A 22,323-nucleotide genomic window follows, 5' to 3' on the forward strand; every position below is an offset into this window, starting at 1 on the left:
ACCCCTTTTGGGTCATATTCTGATACCAGTTTTCAAAACAGGGCATTATCCCTAGAGTGGCAGACTCCATTTAGGCCCTCCCATCTCCCTTTTAGGTAGTCGCTCTTTTTTAATGGTTATTACATTTTTGTATCAGGCTCTCGGCAAGCTGAGCTTTGACCTATCAACCCCCCTTGAATCCCATATACATCTGTCGATATCCCTTTTTGCGCTTTGCAAGGACAAGCACCGATACATAGGGCAGAACATTATCTTTGAGTTTTTTCGAACTCGGACAAAATAGAAATAGCCTCATTTTCAGGATTGCAGATCACTTCCATATTGGGTAAAACAGAGGCATACATTATGTGCTTCTTTTCTAGGGTTATGGTACCAGCCCATTCCAGTGATCTACGGGGAATACCCACAATCCTTGCGTCCTCGGGACCCTGATAGAATCTTCCCGTCCAGTCCCAGGTAATTCCCACCTCAAGTCGATAGCTAACGGACAGTGATCGCTCTCCATCCTATCGCTGACTCTAAAATCGGTAACCCGAGCCCATGCAAATACAGACATTGAAATGCAAATGATTAAGGTGCAGCCCCTGTGCCCTATAAAAGTCTTTTTTGCAGGTTGATCGACATCACATCTACCATTGCAAGCTCTTAATTTGTGTGGTTGGTGTTTGGGCGGCTAAGGGGTACTGGGTTAGGGGGCGGGAGGCCACCAAATCTGGTATCGCCCAAGCTTGATCTTGCTCTTCCCACAGCCCTTCATGGAGATCATTTGGTTCCAATTGAAATAAGACATCTCCCACCACCAATATAAAAGAGTTTTGCGACCCCACAAAGTCGGTAGCAGCTAGCAACGATTCAAGATTTTACATACAGGCCATACCGTTTAGATCAGAGGCTCTGTTATAGACATTGATTAGGCACAAGGACTCTGCCTCGTTAAGTTTGATGTTAAGCATGAGTGCATCTGAGGACTTGGTTTCAACTCATTTCACCTCCCAACCCAGAAGTAGCTCAATCCATACCAGCAGCCCACCTCATGGCTGCCCTTCGGGCCCTCGATAGTACACCGTAAGAATGGTGCCCGCATATTATAACTGAATCCAAAGCAATGACATTATGGCCATAGTTAAAACCATTCCAGGTGAGATCCTCCAGGTGCCTGTCCGCCCCGGTGAAATTTCAGGAGAGGAGGCTGAAGCCCTGTTTGCATTCCTTTGCACAGTCAATTCTCCATCTACTGATTAAATCGATTCCCAAAGAAAGGGTATTGGTAAAAGACAGGTTCTTGCAGGTTGCTCTCATTTGATACTCCTGGCCTGTTCAATGACAGCGCTGACTGAGGTTCAAGACCCCCAGACTGTTGGCCCATGCAAAACATCCCCTGGGTGCTCACATAGGTCTCCCGGGACAAGAGCGGATGAGCCTCCGTAGACTGCTTGCAGCACACTGTAATACTGAATCCCATAAACATCCAGCACATATAGAGAGTAGAGCAACAGTCACAGGCGAAGCAAGTTCCATTAAGAATGGGCCATCGGTTCTCGGGGAAAGCTCCTCTACTCTCACCAACCTGGTTAACAAAGAGTTGACGTGCGAATCATGATGGACATTAGGATTCGGTCAAAATGACCAAATCCAAATGATCTACACCACTAAATTACCTAAAATAGATACTACTAAATGTCCTACTGACTAAATGTTCGTAGGACATTTTGTAGCATCTATTTGGTGGTGTAGGTAATTTTATTTTTTTGGTTGGAACAGCTGCAGGGGTATCACCCGCAACACCCCGCTCACTATACTTTACAGTATAGTTGAGGGGGACACCGCTGCAGCTGACCTGACCAAAAAAAAAGAAGAAAAAAAAGGACCCTACAGCGCCAGTTCCCGATAACGGAAGTGAAAGGGAACTACCATTGCAGGGACCAGCGTGATGGAAGGAAAGGTAAGTAGGGAGGTGAGGGGTGTGGGCGGGGTGGCAGGGGGTGTTAGAGTTTCTATAGATTTGGGGTTGTTTTACCTTGGATGACCGAATGGGAAATGTACAAACAATTTTGTATTACGTACATTTCTCAGGCGGTCATTTCTGACGCTAACATTTCAGTCGCGGTAAAACAACCCCAAATCGGACATTACGGACAGCTACTACCGGCTCAGTACACAACGGTAGATGATAATTAAGAGCTGGTATTTTGACAAAGAGGGGGCTATTCTGTTTAGACAACAATGGGCCTTTGGATACCAAGCCGCACTCAAAGGGGGTCATTACGACCCAGGCGTTAACCATGGCGCTATTAGCGCCATGGTTGACGCTGGTATTTTACCGATTGCGCCATGTTGGATGGCGGAATTACCGCCCCATTCCAAGGTTGGCAGGGCGGTAATTCCCCATTCACCACTGGCCCTTCCCCATTTTCGCCCCCATAGGGCTCAATGGGAATGGGGAAGGCGGTAATTAGGGTACCGCTTGCGGTACCCTAATTACCTCGAAAGTCCCTTTGCGGGTTCCTTCCCAGCCGTTAAGGTCGGGACCCGCAAAGGGACCTCGTAATTAGGCGGTAAGGGGTTAACAGCGCTGCAACCTTTTACGGCGCCGTTAACCCCTTACCGCCTGGTTCGTAATGAGGCCCAAGGTCTCTCTAAGAAGACACAAGAAAAATCTGATTTTTGCAGAGGCTTACTCCTGGGTGTAGGACCTGCTTGGATCGAGGACCCTGGAGTGCCACCTGTCTGATAGTTCTGTCTTCTTGCTCCGTTGTTATGGAGACTTGCTATGAGGTCCAGGAGGTCCGCATAAGTTTTAGGGGAGGGTGCAGGATTGTGCCCGAGCTGGTCGCATCGGCCATCTGCTCATTCTTAGGAGACTGCTGTATTTTGGGGGCGATTCTTTGTTTCCCGGCTTTCTAAGTGCCATCTAGGAAGACTGGCAGTCACTGATATTGTATGTAAATGTGTGCGCTGTAAAGCGCTTTGAATCAATGCGTTATATAAATAACACATCATTATCATTATCATCATAATCATTATCATTAAAATGCTGTTGGGCCTGCATGCTCTTTTAGTTTGTGTGCTGCCACAGGACCAGGCTCGCCCTCTGTACACTTTACATGCTGTTACAGTCTGGGGTCTACTCCCTGTTGTAATCTAGGTGGTGTCACAGGACCAGGCCTGCTCTCCGTGCATTTTACATGCTGTTACAGTCTCTGGTCTACTGAGTATTGTACTCTAGGTGGCGTCACTGGACTAGGCCTGCTCTCCCTGCACTATACGTGCTGTTACAGGATGGGGTCTACTCACTATTGTACTCTAAATACTGCCACAGTCCAGGCCTGCTTGCCGTGCACTTTACATGCTGTTACAGTCTGGGTTCCACTCCTTAAAGTACTCCAGTGCTGTCACAGGACCAGGCCTGGTTTCTGTGCACTGTATGTGCTGTTACAGGGCGGGGTCTACTCCCTATTGTACTTTCCATGCTGTCACAGGAGGTGGCCTGCCCTCTGTGCATTTTACATGCTGTTGCAGTGTGTGGTCTACTCCCTATTGTACTTTAGGTGCTGCCACAGGTGGCGGCCTGCACTAGGTGCACTTTATGTGCTGTTGAAGGCTGAGGTCTACTCCCTGTTGTACTTTAGGTGCTATTGCAGGGCAGAGCCACATCCCTACTGTTCTTTTCCTCCTGTTGCGCTGCAAGGTCTGTTCCCTGTTGTGCTTAACATGCTATGGCGCCGGACCTGCTATTTTAGTGTGTGTGCTGTCACAGGACCAGACCTGCTCTCCATGCACTTTACGTTCCTTTACAGTCTGGGGTCTACTCCCTATTGTACTATAGGTGGTGTCACAGGATGAGGCTGGCTCTCTGTGCACTTGACGTGCTGCTGTAGAATGTTGTCTACGCCCTATTGCATTCTAAGCGCTGTCACAGGACCAATCCTGCTCTCTGTGTGCTTTAGGTGCTGCTAGAGCTTGGGGTCTACTCCCTATTTTACTCTAGGTAGTGTCACAGGACCAGACCTGCCCTCTGTCCACTTTACATGCTGTTAAAGTTTGGGGTCTAATCCCTGTTGTACTCTAGGTGCTGTCACAGGACCAGACCTGCTCTACGTGCACTTTGACTTTTTGCAGGAGTGAGAGCTGATACCAAGGTGTCTGAGTTTTCTTAGCTATGTGTGTCTTGAAGGATAGGTGTTTGTAGATGTGTAACCCAAGGGACTTGACGCAGAAGGTGAAGCCCTCAGAGTTCGTGGTTGATCGTCAGGTCTGTATGTCTGGGTTATCAGTGTTGCTAGTAAAGAGCAGGAATTAGGTCTTGGAGGGGTTGAACTTCAGGTATGCACTGGACATCCAAGACTGGATCGGCGAGAGGCAGGATTTGAGCCCATGGATGTCCTTGAATGGAGTTGATCTTGAGGTATAGCTGTGTGTCGTTGGTGTATTGGTGGGTGTGGATGTTGTGTGTGGCTAGGTGGGCTCTCAGAGGCTCCATGTATAGAATGACGATCACTGGGGAGAGGATGGAACCCTGCGGGACTCCACAGGTGACCGGTAGCATTGGTGATCTAGAGGAGTCCATCTGAACAAACTGCTTGCGATTGGCGAGGTAGGACTTGAACCAGTGTAGGACAAAGTTGTTGATTCCCATGCACCGATGTAGGATGTCCGTAAGTGCCTGGTGGTCTACTGTGTCGAAAGTGGTTGACTACAACCAGGAGGCAGGGGTGGCCGTCATCGGAGGGCATCGTCGACCACCTGTGTGGTTGCTGTCTCGGTGCTGTATCAGGGTTTGAACCGGGATTGGTAGGTTTGGAGGATATTGCTGTTGTCGATGTGTTATTGCAGTTGTGCGGCTACCGCTTTATTAATGATCTTACCTAGGAAGGGAAGATGGGTGATGGGCTGGTAGTTACCTAGATTGTCAGGATCCAGAGTGGGTTTCTTTAGTAGAGGGAGAATTTGTCCTGTTTTAGGGTCAATGGAAAGGTGCCTTGAGTTAGGGACCTGTTGTTGATCTCCAGGTATGGAAGGAGAGGTTCTGCTGGGACGGTCTTGAGGATAGATGCTGGGAGGATGTAGTCTGTATATGATGCGGCTTTGAGGACGGCCAGGGTTTCTGCCAGGTCCTATTTCGAGATTGTCTAGAATGAGATCCAGGGTGTGAAGATTTCACAAGGAGGGACGTCAGGTGGGTCTGTGGATGCAGAGCTGGTGTCTATGTGCTGTTGAATCTTGCTGATTTTGTCGATTAAGAAGGTGTTGATGGAGGTGGAATTTTCGATGGAGTGTTCTATGGCAGGGACAAGTAGCGGCTTGACGCAGTGCTTGACCACTTTGAAGCATACTCTGCTTTTGTTGTCAGCTTCTGCTCTGGTGTTCTGGTAGTAGGAGGCCTTGTTTGTGTTGATGAGTTGTCGGAAGGTTGCTCTGAGTTCTGTGATGGCCACCCATCACAGCCTCTCTTATGTGATCTCAAGGAACCCCATTTGGTTCTTACTGATCCACGGCCTAAGGAGTAGACTAGGGGTAATGGTGGACTGATGCCGCTGAACCGCACAGGTGTGGGCATGGCTGTTTCAACAGTAGTAGCTGACTTTGTGGTAGTGGTGTTGACAGGGAGGCAAGTGCAGGCCACATTGTGGCACATGTCCCAGACAGGTCATCCTCAGGGTGGCAGTTGCTGCTTCCATGATACTGTACTTCAGAAGTAGAATATTAAATAGCGGCATGCAGTTAGTGTGTGCACATAGGCCTCCCTGCCAAGTTTTCCAGTTCCTTGCGTGACACCTCAAGTCCTGCTTTGTGCTTCAAACTGCATGCTGGAACTTGTAGTTTCGTTTTTCCCATTGCAATGCTGGGCCCATAAGTACCAGCATGCAGTGCGAAAGAAAGCCCAGGACTGGCTTAAGGATTCCGCATGGAACTGGGAAACCTGGCAGCTATGCATAGGGCCCTGTGAACAGTATTGTATTGTATTGTGCACACATTGCTGACGTAGGCGCCTCTGAGTTGCTAAACAAATCTGCATACGGGGGAGATGTATGTGCTGCGGAAGCTGTTCACTGTCAGGCATAGATAGCTGATGAATGTGCAAGGCAGTGTGCTCCATGACACTTAGCTTTCGCAGTGCAACTGAAATAAGGGGGTTAACTAAGTGTTTGCACATCTACTATATGTTCACAAACTCTGGTGTGCTCATTCTCGAAAAAATTAAATTGAAATACATTGAAAAAACCACCCTGGATAAATGAATGCAGCCTTTAGACCTCATTGCCTGGGCTTGCTGTAAAAGAGACCACCCAGAGCAACGTCACCTACAGAAGCCACCCTGGATAAATGTGTGCAGCATTTAGACCACATTGCCTGGGCTGGCTGTGAAAGAGACCACCCAGAGCAACGTCACCTACAGAAGCCACCCTGGATAAATGTGTGCAGCATTTAGACCACATTGCCTGGGCTGGCTGTAAAAGCGACCCCCAGAACACGCCACCTACAGAAGCCTGCATAGCGCTGAAGCTGCACTGGAAGCAGGAAGTAACGTGTTGCGGGGGAGTAGGTAAGTATTTGAGAGGTTCTGGAGGTGGGGAGTATGGGGAGTCGTAGACTGTGGTGGCAATGTAACTGAAGCATCAAGAGAAAAATGTACTTACGGTTAAAGTAATTGTGAATACAAAGAAGATGAAGTAACTTACTTATCAATAACTGTAAATACGCAGTAAAGCAAAGTAGAAAGGAAACATATAGAGGGTTGCTTTAGAGGAGGAGTTGACCGAGGCATGTTCTGTGCAAGTTCAGGGGGTGAAACCCCACAATTGAAAAAGAATCCCGCCCCTTGGAGGCCGCTCACTGGTCTTGCCTGCAGCTCACCTTGTAGCTTTGTAAGCAGGTATGTAATGGAGGGTTCTTGTTTGTGCGACTGCACATGTTAGTACTGGCATGCCAGTTTAGTTTAGTTTAGTTTATTCATTTGTATTGCGCACCAGACCCGAGGGTATGAGGGCGCAGGTGCAACAAGGTTATTCACAGCTTGGTTACATGTTACAATGTATTACATTAATTACAATAAGATCAAAGGCAAGAGTTTGCAGATTTACACATATACATATTTACATATTGGGTAGCGGTGGTGGGTTGGATGGTTTTAGCAGTCATTGCTCTTTATCCAATGTATGTAGTTGCGTGTAAAATGTGTGTATGTTTGGGGTGTCCTTAGAGAGGGTAGTAGGGAGCTCCAATGTTGGGCTGATTTCACCTGGAAGCTGCTGCCACCCATTTTGGTGCGTTTGAACCTGGGAACTATGGGTAGTTTGGCGTTGGGGGTTCTGGTAGGTCTGATGGAAGTGTGTTTACTTATTCTATTGACTAAGTAGTGGGGGGCAGCGCTGTTGAGGCATTTGTGAGTAAGTGAGGCTACTTTGAGTAGGATTTTGTCTGTGGTGTTGAGCCAATTATGGGCTCTCCTAGAGTTAGAGATGTGTTCTCTCTTGGGGATGCTGAGCGCTGCTCTGAGAGCGGTTTTGTAGCGTCTGTATTTTGTTAGTGACCTGTTTGCTAGCTCCTACGTATAGGGCATTGCAATAGTCCGGTTTAGATAATACGAGGGCTCTGGCTAATGTAATGCAGCTCTGGGTGGATAAGAAGGGTTTGGCTGCCCTTATAAGCTTACATGTGTAGGGTGTGGAGGACGCCATGGAGCTAACCTGTTTGTGGAAGGAGAGGGAGGAGTCAATATATATTCCTAAGGTTTTCACTTCCTTAGCTACTTTAATCGGGTTCCCTTCTATAATGAAACTGGTGTAGTTGTCGTCCAATTTGGTTAGATTTTCAGTGGAGCCAAGTATGATGAGTTCAGTCTTGTCATCATTCAGGCATAGACTGTGAGATGCCATCCATGCCTGGATGATGAGGTACACCCTGTTCACCGAGGCCAAATCATGGTTGTAATCTCCCGTCAACGGGATGAGGATCTGGGTATCATCGGCATAGTTAGTGTAGGTGATACCCAGACCATCTAGATCATCAAACAAGGGCTTTGTGAACACGTTGTACAGTGTGGGGGAGACGCATGAACCCTGGGGGACTCCGCATGTAATGCGGCGGCAGCTGTAGTGGAGAAGACACGCATGGATCGGTTACTGAGGAATGACTCGATCCAGCCGATGGCTTCTTGGAAAAAGTGGGCAGCTGAGTCCAGGAGATTGCATAAGATTTTATGATCAACTAGATCAAATGCCACGGAGAGGTCAAGGAGAAGCAATAAGGCAGTTTTCCCATTGTCTCTAAGAGTTTCAATTTGAGCCTTTAGGTCGATAAGGGCTGTTTCTGTCCCGTGTTGGGGTCTGAAGTGTGATTGCCGAATCCCGAGGAGATGGTTTATTTCAAGGAATTTTTGGATTTGTTGGTAGGCTGTCTTTTCTAGTATCTTGAGCAAGAAGGGGACGGTGGTGATAGGTCTGTAGTTGGTGGGATTGGAGGGATCAAGAGAGGTTTTTTTGAGAAGGGGGAGGACCCAGGACTCTTTGAGGTTGCTGGGGACGGTCCCTGAGGAGAAGGAGGCGTTGATGAGTCTTGTGATGAATGGCGAGAGGTCTCTTGCCGCATCTTTAATAATTTGTGGGGGGCAAAGGTCACCTTGACAGTTAGATGGTTTTAGGCTGAGAATGATTTTTTCCACTTCAGGAGTGGAGACGTTGGAGAAGCTAAAGCGATAGAGTTTGGGTAGAGGGTGTTGGGGCGTGGGGCGCAGGGTCATATTAGTGGGGTTGGTTTGGCTATGGAGTCTTTCTTATTTTTAATTTCAGTTTGAAGGCCTGTGATTTTATTATTTAGGGGATTTTGGACACTGGTGCACCATTGCTTGTCCTTCACGCAAGAGTCTGGAATTAGCACTGGAATTTCCAGTTATTTTATGATCGTGAACAGCTCTTTGGTGCTGAAGTTGGATTGAGCGATTCTCTGGTTGTAGGACTCATGTTTGGCAGCTATAATTTCTTTTTTGTATTTGGACATTATTTTATTGAGCAATATTTTGTTGTGGTCTGTGGGAGATTGTCGCCAGGTTTGTTCTTTTAGGGTTTTTCTAGTCTAAGTGTTTGAGGTGATTAGAGAACCAGTGGTTGAGATGCTTTTTCGATTTACATTTTCTCAGTTTTAATCGTGCAATGGAGTCTAAGGCTGTGCGCATGGTTTTGTTATAGCCTTCTACAAGGTCATAAGGGTTAGAGGTGGCAGGAGTTGGTTAAGTGTGGGGAGGATGAGAGGGATCCGTTTTTCCACTGTGATATTTTTCTTACTTCTTGTGGGAGATGGCTGAGGCTAGCACATTGTTGGTGATGGGGCTCGAGGCTTCAAGGGTAAAGGAGAGGAGATGGTGGTCTGACCAAGGTTGCGGAGAGTTATCGGTGATGGAGGCCGCGCAGTTGTGGTCTGCTACCCAGTCGAGGGTTCTCCCTTTGTTATGGGTGGGGCCAGATACTTTTTGGGTAAAGCCTAATTCAGAAATAGTATTGTTGATGAGAGTGGTTTGGTGATCTTTGGGGTCTTTAAAGCCTAGGTTGAAGTCCCCTAGGAGGAGGTTCTGGGAGCAATTCTTTAGGTTATTGGTGAGGATGGTGGTAAGGTCTTCCTCGAAGGAACCTAAGGGTCCAGGAGGCCTGTAGAGTAGGTGTATGGTTATCGTTTGGGAGTTAGTGGTGGGCAGTTTAGCTGTGAGTGATTCACAGGATGGGAGGTAGGTGGAGGAGTCAAGTCTAATGTCGAGCTGTGTTTTGGCAATTACGGCCAGGCCACCGCCTCTAGATTCAGTTCTATCCGCTCGGAGAATGGTGTAGTCGTCGGGGATGGCTAATGAGAGGGCTGGTCCTGCGGCTGCGTGGAGCCAGGACTTGGTTATGGCTAAGAAATCTAGATCTTCTGCTAGAATGAGGTCCACTATATCTGTAGCATGGGCTATTATAGAGCGTGCGTTAATGAGGGCGCCTTTTATAGGTGCGGCAGCAGTCTTAATGGGGGTGGGGCTGGTGGCTGTGTTGTAAGTTTTGTGTTTGGGCGTAGTGTTGGGAAGGCTGGACTTGGGTCTTTCCAACGTGAGGTTGGCGCAGACGCTAATGGTAGTGGGACGGTTGGATCGAGTCCCTGGCTCGAGGCTCATACAATTTGGGTAATCTGGACCGTAATCTGGTGTTTCTTTTGGAGAAGCTGCATAGTAGGGAGAGTTGGGGCAGCATGGTAGTGGTGTGGGGCACTATGGGGGGTGGTGGAGTAGTGCCAATGGTGGCCAAGCTAAGGGTGGAGCTAGGCAGGCATGAGGAATTGATAAAGTAGAGAATCGTTCTCAACAGTATTGAGTAGATGCCTGGTAGGAACATTTTGTTGGTTGTGGGTGACCTAGTTGGTGGTTGGGAATCATCAGATGCTGCGTATGTGGCTAGGAAGTACACATAGAACTTTTAAGTGAGCTGGCACAATGTAGGGGCAGTGTAGATTCCCAGGCAGGAACACTAGTCTGGCAACAAATGTAGTCAGGCGATATCAGTATCAGTTAGAAGGCACACCGAAGTTAGGCCATGCGGGTGCACTGGCAGCAGGTGTGGGCAAAAAGTCTCAGATTCAATTAGGCACAGCAAATCTAGGCAGTGCAGATGTGCCAGGGGAGTGATTGGAACGAAAGGTGAGACAGGAGACAGCTCATTCTCACGGAAGTCCTTAAGTGTGTGGTTTCCGACGTGAAGGAGAGAGTTACCAGTTTGTAACATTAGAGCTGCACCAGAAAGTTATGTTACTCAGATTTATAAGGCTCAGGTACACCCGAAGGCATCTTGGCACGAGGATAGTTACAGTAGTACAACATCAATCTAGGGAACTAATGATAGAGCTTTAACAAGCGACGAAAGAGCAGGTGGTTCGTGGTCAGCCCCAAAGTTAAAGGAAGACCATTCCATAACTTACCAGTGGCCACTAAAAAGGCTCGACCACCCACTCTTTGAAGACGAAATCGGGGGACTACGACCAGCCAGTCACTGCTTGACTGAAGAGGGCGGGAGGAATATAATGAAATCATTTATCCCATAAGTAATCAGCCCCAGCCTGGTAGTATGCCCCGTGAACAAGACAGAGAGATTTAAAGACTATTTTCTGTTTCACCAGGATCCAGTGCAAAGAATGTGGCACTGGGCTAATGTGGGAACCATAAGGGCTGGTTATCCGAGCTGTCAGGTTCTGCAGCAGTTGCAAGCTAATGGATTACGCCTGAGGGCTGGGCCAGGTAGAGAGCATTACAATAGTCCAACCTGCTGGAAATAAGAGAAGCCACAACTGGAGGGTGAAGAGAAGGGGGAAGAAAGGGCAGGATCTTCCAAAAGGACCCTCAGTAAGAAGTGACCAGTCTGGCACACTGCACTCACCTGTGACGCCATGGACAGGGAAACGGAGACATAGACCCCTAGATTCTTATCTACCATCACTGGAATAGGAAAGTCACCCAGTGAGGTTGGCCAGAAGGCTGAGGACCAAGAACAGGATTCAGAGGAGGAGACAGAGAGTTTGGTCACGCAGCATATTCAAGGGAGACCTGCCGCTTTAATCAGCACAGTCTCATTAGAATGTGTGAAGAAGTTAGATGCCCCCAAACAAGTGCGTTTTCCCCTCCCCCGCAGTCTCTGAAGTACAAAGAAAGGGAGTTCTGCCTTTACAGTCACAGAGCGCTACTTATCCAACGATCATGTGGGATTGGTGCAAGGGGAAAAATCGAAGCAACCCCAGAACCAATAAAACCAAAGAAGACGTTGGATGGAAAAAGATAACCTGGGAACACATCTTGAGAAGAAATTATAGATATTTACCACTGTTGTGGTCACTCACATAACAGCAGCCAGAATGCTGACTTGCAGGCAGACACACACTAATGGGTCCAACATCCTTTCATCACAGGATGTTTTTTCGCTGGGTTTTGTAGCGCACATTTTGTGCTGAAAAAACTCATCTAATTTGTTTGGGGGGTTTAGAAAAATATATAAATTGGGTGTGGGTGTACGGGAATATATACAAAAAATGACTGTGGTTCTGAAAGCTTGTTTGAAGAGCAGTGGATATTGCTGTGAGAGGAGAGAGCTACTACACCTGCACGAACGTTCTTTGAGAAACTGTATCCTTGGCACTGCGAGCCACGGAGGGCTCTTGCTGAGGCACGCTCGCTCCTGGAGGAGGCGGAGCTAACCGCCGATCACGTGGGCAATCACGTGACTTTGTGCAGCCTGATAGACCAGCCCAAACCACCCTTGCGGCGTTAAGCCCGTCCGCGGAGTAAAGGGCGTTGCAGTCTGTCTTTAGCTGTACTGTTTTGCTGCTGTTTGGCTCTGGGTGGCGCAGGAAGCCCGGCTGGGTCTCATTTATAAAGTACTTTCTACAGGGGTCAACTGCTGCTCTTAGCTGGACACTGGGGAGGAGAGACGGACTCTGGCTGCTCCTCAAGCCATCGGGCGTTCCCAAGGTGATGCTTTCATACGATTGTGATATTGATTTTAAAAGTACTTGATAAACATTATATGCTTTTTTAATCGCATATCTTTTGTTCCCAGCTACTGTTTTTATTGCTTTTACTCAGAGCCTTTTAGGAGGGATCATTTTTTATATCTAGAGGCTGCGAGCTGTGCTCCCCTCTGTAAGTAACTTAATACCTGTGTATCTACTTTTAACATGCCCGCACTTAGAAGTGGGTTTGAAACTGTTGAGAACCAAGCACCTACAATGGAGGATCAACCCGGCTTAGGGAGGCTTAGCGACACATCTGTGCACACAAATCTCACTGGAAATATGCCTAATCCTATTTTAATTGTGGATAAGACTAAAGAAAAGTCTATTTTAAGTATTGAAGGGGGTCAAAGGAGCTCCTCTACTACCGACCTCGTAGTGGCCGATAACGTAGCCCCTGGTAATGGGGTTATGGAATCAGTAGATTCTGAATTTAATGGGGTCCATAAGGACAAACCAGAATTCAGACAGGAACTTACAGATGAAGAATGCCTCCAACAAAGTTTTATTGGTATTAAAAAGGTAGTCCGCTATCACGCTTCTACCCCCCTTCAGAGGAAGATTCTGAATACTAAATCACAAGCTGGACAAAGTTCAGAATCGTTACCCTGGAAGGGTATAAACCCACCCAGATTCATGCAATTTTCACATATTTCGCCAGCTACATTCATTTTCGGAAAGGAGAATAACGATATTGGGCAGTCTCCCATAAATTCTCCTAGGATAGAAACCGTTAAACTAAATGAGGGGGAGGGCCATCCTAAAGGGACCTCTAGTCAGCCTAAGTATAATCCGAATCAACCTATTGGGGAAAGCGACTTAGATGACTCTTTCTTTACTATCGCAGATGCTACGGGTGTTTTGCTTAAAGAAATTGTGGATTTAGAGATTCCAGCAGGTAGATCTGTGCATAATGGAAAGGGGACAAGGAGCCTATCGGAGGGAGCACCTTCTTATTTTAATCCAGATGATGAAAACAACTACATAACTGGGAATCAACTAGTGGGTACGCAACAATCTTTGGTTAGAGAAATGGTCAATTCGCCTATACACAATAAAACAGCCTCTACTCAAACAGATAAAGGGGAGGAAATTATAGTGCAAATGGAAGACAAAGCCACGGATTCCCAGCAATTTCTACGAGAAATCCAGGTAGTAGAGGAAAACAAACAAGAAACACCTGGTTTAAGTAGGAAGGAGAATGGAGATTATTTGTTACCACTCCTATCAAACCTACACATTAGTCTTAATCTGGCCTTGAAAACACTGGGGGAGTCTCAAGAGACCATGGCGGGCTCTATGATAGGGCAACAGGCGGCTTTCAATCAGCTGGTGTCTCGTCTGGCATTTTTGGAGGGAATAGTAGAGGGCAAGACCATGAAGGAGCACATCATTAAGGAACAGAGTCGATGTGACAAATTTAGAAAGGAACAGGACATAAGACTAACTACCATGGATGCAAAAATTACCACTTTGTTGGAAGCTATGCTTTCAGGAGACCGCCCCACTTCGTCTAAGAGAGAGCTAGGGGAACGCGATTCCCAGGGCCAAAAAGATAACGAGGACAATAATAATAATTATGGAAAGAAGATGGTTTCTCCCGATAGTCCTTCAACACTCATAGATGTCATAATGATGGCAACTGAAGGAGGCTCCGAAGATCAGGAGTTGGATAACCATAGTACACAGATGCATACGAGAGTATCCCTCAATGACATAGAACTATTGAACATCAGCAGTGAAGATACAAGATCCCCTCAATACACTACACCAATTAAAGGGCTAAAAAGCAAACACAAGACCAAATATAGAGATAATAAATCACCAACTCAAGAGATGGAATTGGAGGCAAAGAGTAATAAGGACGGAAAAGTGCCTGTGAATATCTCTGACTACAATATAAATGAGGTGCCCCAATCCCCAGTGGGTAAGCGTAATAAATCTAAAAAGCAAGGGAGGACACTTAAAAAAAGTAAAAACATGCCCAATACGAAAATCAAAGGTAGAAATACCAACCTTAAAGGAATTAGAAACATCGTGTGTCCGGAAGAGACGGAAGTGAGGGGGGGTCCCAAGAATGCCCATAAGGAAGATAATTCAGTCCAGGGCAAGAAAAATAAAGGCCCGGTGGCTTGTGGGGAAACTACTATAGATGCTAATAAGGAAAAGAATAACTTGCCGAAAAGCGGATTTGAACTTATTCAAACCAAACAAACAAAGATGACAGCTTTTGGCACAATAATTAGCACTAAACATGCCAGAACATCTTTAGGCACACAACAGGTCAAATTCCCCACGGTCTCCCAAGAAATTCAGCCGGCTGTAAATATTAATGCCAATACCGTTGAGGGGTTGACCGAATCATGTGGGGGGGCTAGTAGTTCTACCGCTAATATTATGGAAAGAAATCTTCAAAATATACAACCCCCTAAAACACAAGATCCGGAAGATGAAGCTATGAGCCCTTTTAGAGTAGATCATACAAAGAAACAATCCACTGTGATTCAGGCCCCTACTAAGCTCTGTACAGGGAAAATAGTGGGTTGGATTAACAATAATATAACAGACTCACATGTTAACTTGAACAGAACTCATCTTTTAAATCTGTTTAAAAAGATCCCTGTGTTACGAGCTATAACTACAGATGATATAGATGCCATATCTCTTCCCAACTGCAACAACCACAGAATGGTAAGTTGCTTTCATTCAGAAATGGTGGCAGATATGGTGCGTGCCCAAGAAAAAAATCTTAATTCTTTGGGCTATGATCTACTCTCATTAGCAGATAAGAAAGAGGCCAATAATTTTCTTGAATATCAGGAACCGAATAACAGTCAAATCAAACAAATTATTCAACTTGATAATAATAAATTTGAAAACTTGGGCCCAGGGTTGGCATTGATTTCAAGCCTCCTGAATAATAATCAGGATTGGTCATGGTTACAACCGGCACTCAAAACCCTGGAAACATTTAGACAAGACAAAAAGTGTTCCTAACTATATAGAGATTGAGGTGATCTCTTGGAACTCTTGTGGGGGAATCAATCTCAACACGTTTTTGAATAAAAGGGAAAACTATGTACGCCCCCGTATCTATTTCTTACAGGAAACTATGATGCTTTCAGACATGCACATAGAAGGTTTCTACACTTTTTCTTCAGTAGCTACCAGGGGTCAGCTGGGCAGACCCAGCGGAGGCCTGGTTATTGCAATCGATCGCAATTTGGGGTTAGTAGGTGAGGTGATATTTAGGAGTAACTGGCTCCTGGCTCTTATGCTATCTAGGGAGAATAATCTAGAGCCGATTCTCCTTTTGAACCTCTACTGGAATCCGCTAAAAGTAGACATTGAGGAAGTGGAGGACTCTCTAGATATAATCTTGGGAAATTGGTTTGAGAAAGGGTTAGGAAATCGCATTATTTTGGGAGGAGATTTCAACTCAGCTTGTGCCGATGGTTCGATGCTTAATGAAAGAGGGGTATTACCTAGACTTCTGAGTACGACGACAAAAAGAGGTATAAGGTGGGACAACTACTTAGATAACTGGGATTTGGGTCTTTTAGACTACGCCTTAGATTGGAATCTTCCTAAACATACTTGGAAAAGAGGAAGTAAGAGCTCTAGAATTGATTTCTTCTATGTATCTAATGGCTGGAAGCAAGCCTGTGGAAAACTATCACATATGGAGGTCGAATTAAGCGACCACGTTCCCTTATGTTTTTCTCTCTTGATCCCCGTCAGGAGTATTTCTGTCAATCCCATGTTGCAAGGTTTAGAGGTGGGAAACAATGGGAGAAGAGTTATTTGGAATAAGAAAATAATTAAGAAATTTAATACCATGGTGTTGGAAAATTTGTCACAGGTGCAGCTTCAAAGTATCAGGGAGGATGACATTGAGTTGGGAGGTTCGTACTATAACATTATTTTGTCATGTGTTTATAAAATTAGTAGGGCCAGAGATCTGGAGGTGCCGACACTGAGGGTGCGGGTGGCTGATCCCAGAATTCAAAAAGCCAAGCATACTAAATATAGGGAAATTAAAGCCTTGAAAAAAGGATCTATTCCTCTCGAGGAATTTAGGCTGAAAAAGAAAAAAATAATTCAGAACTATAAAAATGTTATCAAGTCTCTTAGAATGGATCACTATCAAGAAACACATCAATTGATGATGTATAATCTATGTAAGGGCAGAGAGGTTAAATTTTGGTCTACCATTAACTCCATACTTACGCCCTCGAAAGACAAATTAGATTGCCCCATTCAAGCGGATGTGTGGACTCTCTTTTATAAAGCAAAGTTCGCTCTACCCGAGAATCTCGCTAGGGAACAGGATGTGAACTTGGGCCCTCCGGTTGTAAGTGAGTGTTTGTGGGACATAGAAGATATCAAATGGGCCATTAACAAGCTCAAACCTTCTAGAGCACCGGGCCCCGATGGCATTCCCCCCTTTGTTATAAAGGCGGCCCCAGAAATGTGGGCTAAGTTACTCAAACCCATATTTGATGATGTATTTAGATATCACACTATCCCTAAAACCTGGTCGCAGAGCATTATAATTCCAATCTACAAAAAAGGGGATGCCCTAAATCCACAGAACTACAGGCCTATTGCACTGTTAGATGCAGCGAGCAAAGTCTTTGGCATTTTGCTCTTGAGGGACCTCAATAAGGTTATTAGAGGTAAGGCCTGCTATAGTAAATTCCAGGTGGGCTTCAGAGAGGGCTTGGGAACCGACCTAAATGGGATGATTTTGGCTCATTTAAGGGATACAGTCCACCAAACTAAAATGGGAGATGTATACATGGCTTCCCTGGACCTCTCTAATGCCTTTGATGGGGTCATTAGAGCTAGATTGTGGACTAAAATGTTAGCTATGAACGTCCCACGCAAGATTGTCCAAATCTTGGCCCTCTTACACAGGAATACCACCGTTAGGGTACGCTTATCTCAAGAAGGCTCCCTTTCCGAGGCAGTTGCTACTGAGGTTGGGGTCAAACAGGGCTGCTCCCTTGCACCCACGCTCTTTAACCTGTACGTCAGCGATGTGGAGGACCTGTGGCAGGGCCCTTCTATTACTCCGGTCAGGTTGGGTAGCTTGGCTATCGAGTGGATGGCCTTCGCAGATGACTTTATCCTCTTTGATCGTACCCCGAGGGGCCTCCGCAGAAAGATGGATATTTTTTATCATTACGCTCTGGCGAATAATCTCTCCCCCAACGCTTCGAAATCCCAAACGATTGTAATTTCTAGGAAAAGAGTTGCCAAACCTTGTATCTGGAAGATGGGAGATAACTCGGTGGATCAGGTTCAGGCCATAACCTATCTAGGTTATAATTTTTCCAACCAATCTAGTTTAAAGATGTGGAAACTGAATCTTGGGAATAAAACAGCTAAACTAAAGAATCAGATGAAGTTTCTGAGGGGAAAGGTCTGTAAATTTTCGCTTCTGCCTATTAGACGATTCTACCTTGCGAAATGTGAACCGGTTCTTTTATACGGTTTGGATATTTGTACAAAAGACTTGAGCTCTCATCTTAATGTGATCCAGGGGAAATTGTGGAAGGAAGCTATGGGCCTTTCTAGGGCTATCCCCAATTCCATTATTCGGCAAGAGTTATGTCTCATATCACTTAAAGCCAGATATTTGTGGAGGCAACTCTCCTCTTTAAGAAAAATATATGATCCTCCGATAAATACCTTATACGAGTTGTTGAATAGGGTTGTCAAAACAGGGACGGTACCATCCATTAAGAGTTTCAGCGATAGAATGCTCTTGTTGTTGGAATCGCTGGGACTCTGCTTGGACGATCTGATTCAACGACCGGGACTAGTCAAAAAATCTTTATTTAGGTCAGACTGGGTAGACACAGTAAATGATATTGAGTCCCATGTTACCTACAAGGAGTATGCTAAATTTTTGCATGCAAGGGAATCAATTCCTCTATATATTCAAAGATTTCCTTGCCAGAAGGCGAGAAATACATTTATGCGTTTCAGACTAAATCAGATGCCCACTCTAGAAAGAATCTACCATTGGAACCATAGAGAAAAAGGATCGAAGGATAATTTTAAAAATCTCGCATGTCGATTTTGTGGAGCGACCGACATGACAGAAACTCTCAGGCACCTTCTTCTGACATGCACCCATTTTGGGAATAAAAGATCTCTCTACCTGGCAGATAGATTTGAGGGGGACTGGGAAATGTCGAAGAATCTGTTCTGGAGTCGCTGCATGTGGGGTTTAAATATCTCCCTAATCCTCGCATTGAATTCACTCCTTCTTAATATTCAGGAGGAACTGGAAGTTAAAAATAATGAATTCAACGAGTAGAGACTAGATAGATCCAATGGTACATGAAATGAGATATGAAATGTAATTTGTATATAAATATATGGAATATTGATTTTATGGCTGGGAATGATTTTAAAAGTTGATAAATGTGTTAAAAATGTTCTTTTCTTCGTAAAATGAAATATATTTTGCTATTTGCTTGAAATGTACTTTATGTTGTATAAGGTTTTATGTAAACTATTCATGCAACAATAAAAAAAAAAAAAAAAAAATATACAAAAAATGTACGGGATGGGGGGTTGGGGGGAAATCCCCCCAAAATAAAAAAATACATTTTTTATGAGTTTTTTCATTAAAAAATCTGTGGTAAAAACCCCCACGAAAAAACATCCCACAATGAAATGACACAGAACCATACACATGAGCAGTGGCAGAAGCCGCTTACCAATCACATGTATGGTTGGGTCCCTGCCCTTGAGGGGGGAATCCAGGAACAGGCAGAAAACAGACAGCATGTCCACTGCCTTCCGTCGTTTTGTTACGCTCACCTGGTTCCCACAGGGGCGTCGGTCGGACCCGGACAGCTGCGGTCTCCACCAACGTGATGCGTAGTGCAGAGATGACTGTTTGGACTGGCCCGCCTAGTTTCGTCTGCTTGACCTGAAGAAGTATTCTCCTGCAAGTGGAGAAAGGGATTTAGCCACCTGTGGATTTTAGCAAGGACCCCCCGTTGCTCCCGATCTCCCCACTAGTCACCTCTGATATTTCCTTTTAGTAAGCTCACCTTATGTATTTAAATGATGAGCTCTCCGTCCTGCTTGGCATGCAGGGGCGCGTAGATACCAGTTACTTCACTGGCTTGAAGGTACTGGAGGAGTTCCGGCTATTGACTCCGGGGCTTATAAAGTTCAAAAGAGTTCAATATGTCCGATGTTCACTCTTGTTCCATTCCCTTTTTAGAATTGCACTGGGTCCAAAAGGATATTGCCTGGAGGTAGCTGATGGCGTTTGGGTAAGAGTCTGTATTTCCCAATACTGTTCGGTAAAGTTGCCTGAGTTTAATTTGTTGTTTTCTCTCCCTTTATAGGTGCGGCATATGAAGATGTGGCATGTTAAAGGGTAATGCCTCCGGTGATAAGTCAGGTAAGTCTATGGTAAGTGACAATATTTGTCGGCTTCCGGGCTCACCTTGTGTTTCTTTGGTTTTCCCCAGATGCTGGAGTTTGACGACGAAAAAGATGGAGAGAGCGCCAAGTTTAAAGATGCTGTGGACTGGTGAGTATAATGCGGCGCTGCAGCTGGCGATGCGACGCGTGTTGGAATAATGTTCTTTCCAGGCTCTGAGACGTGCTGGGTCCGGAATCAGGTAAGTAATAAAAATGATGTTCGTTATCTAACCTTTTCTCCTTCTTTTCCCATTTTCCTAGGAGTTCCAGATTCGAGGCGGGCGTGGCAGAAGACTAGATGCAGGCTTGCAGGCACGATGAGTGTTACGCTACAGAATGCAGAATAACGTGAAGCGTGTGCTGCTGATTGGGCGTGGTTTAAATAGCCTCAAAGTAGTTCCAGGTAAGAAGTTCCCCAGAACCACACCAAAGTAAAAAATAGTCCCTGTAACAAAATAGTCCCATCCAAGCCTCATGTTGGCTTGGATTCAGTTGCAGCATGGTCTGCATGAGGTAAGTAATGTCTATGAGCCTGGTGCCTATGGCGCCAGGGCTGATTCCTATTATGAACCTGGTGCCTAAGGTGCCAGGACTGAACCCAAACAGCCCCCAGCCGGGGCTGTTGGGGTTTTGATAAATATCTGGATGCCTGCTCCCGCGGCTGATGGACTCGATCTGGATGCCGGGGGGTAGGCATCATGACACCTTTATACACTACAGCATGTAAGCGCTCGTACCCATGAAACAACCCCGACCTCAAAACAACTGGCGATGTGGCGGTTCTATTGCCACCGCACCACACTCGTTCCTGCCGCCCTGCACCTTGCTTGGCGCGCGTGCCAGCACATGGAGATCTTAGATGTGCAGCATTGGTCTGTTATGTCTATGGCAGTGGTATTCAAACCTTTTCATACTGAGGGGCCCCCACCTAGGAGTTGGCCCCCTCTACGGGGCCTAACAAATGCCTAGAGGGGCCCAGGCTCTTTAAAATATAACAAGAGTTTCTACTGTTTATATTTATATTCAGAAGCAGTTGGGTCAGAGAAATTGTAGAATATCCTCCACCATCAGTCACACATGCGTTCATCATTTTGGTCATGCATATCTACCATCATTTCGTCAAGGGGACGTTTTAATAAAATGGAAGGATGGCAGACCAACCTCAAGAAAATGTGTGGGGCTAATCCACACACATATTCTTATGCTCACAGCAGGACAAATGCATAGACCTTTGTACTCTGGGTGGACAGAGCCTAGAGGCAAAGTCCCTTATGTCATATTTAGTTGGGATATGACAGCCAGGGGTACACAATGCATCTGCGGATGGAGGGGGACCAAATCCTCCCCTTGCCATGGCCAGCCTGATTAACTGACCAAACTCCATGGATCGGCCCTGCTCTTTTGTTGGACCCTGCTGCTGTTGGCAGCGATTAGCATACCAATTAAAGGGTACTTCAATCATGCCCATATTGGGCTGGTTGTAGATGTTAACACAGGAAACCCCAACAACTTTTCATATGCAACTGTGTCAACCTGAAGCCAGCTCCCACAATCAGTATCAATGACTGTGAACCGTCATGTCTGGGATGGTATGTTTACAGTAGTCCACCCCACAAAAGGACCCCATTCATAAGGTATGAGAATGTGGTTTACAGGAGCCAGAGGGTCTGGTCTCACCACATATTCAAGGGAGACATGCCACTATAATCAAGAACGACCGAGAGCTCCACTAACCAGAAACACCCTTTGATTCACAACAGACAGGAAGATGGGTGGGATTTAGTATCACATGTTTTCACCCCTTTACCTTTTCTGTTGCAAAGCACTCTGGTTATGACCTCAGGCATACAGGAGATTGTTGGTGAGGACCTCAGAATTGGTACATTAAGGCAGGCTTAGCCTACACCAATCACTGTGGTCCATTTGGCTTTAAAAGAGGGCTGAGCCCCTCTTTTGGAAGATCATCTGAAGGCTTCACCAGAAGCAGAACGAAGAACTTATCATTGGACCCTGGCTGAAGGTTCAGTTTGACTTACATGTTCCACCAGAGAAGGAAAGCAAGGACCGCCAAGCGGGAAGCAAGATCCCCCCCCTAAACATCTCCCAGGGAACAGAGGGAGATACTGGATTCAGAGGACCCGTCCAGCAGCTCCAGAACCGGTACCCAGCCAGCACACAGCGTGCCCTGCTAGTCTCTGCAGCACGCTTCCTTAGTTGGAAGTGCCAGAACGTCTCTGCACACGAAACCAACGACAAGTCAGCTGCCTGCAACACACTCCTCAGCTTTGGGCCATATGCTATAAAGTACGACACAAGCCCAGCGAAGAAGTTGGGAGAAGTGCCTAGCAA

Source organism: Ambystoma mexicanum, chromosome 5p (genome assembly GCF_040938575.1).
Source record: "Ambystoma mexicanum isolate Mex_15411 chromosome 5p, UKY_AmexF1_1, whole genome shotgun sequence".
NCBI classification, from domain to species: Eukaryota; Metazoa; Chordata; class Amphibia; order Caudata; family Ambystomatidae; genus Ambystoma; species Ambystoma mexicanum.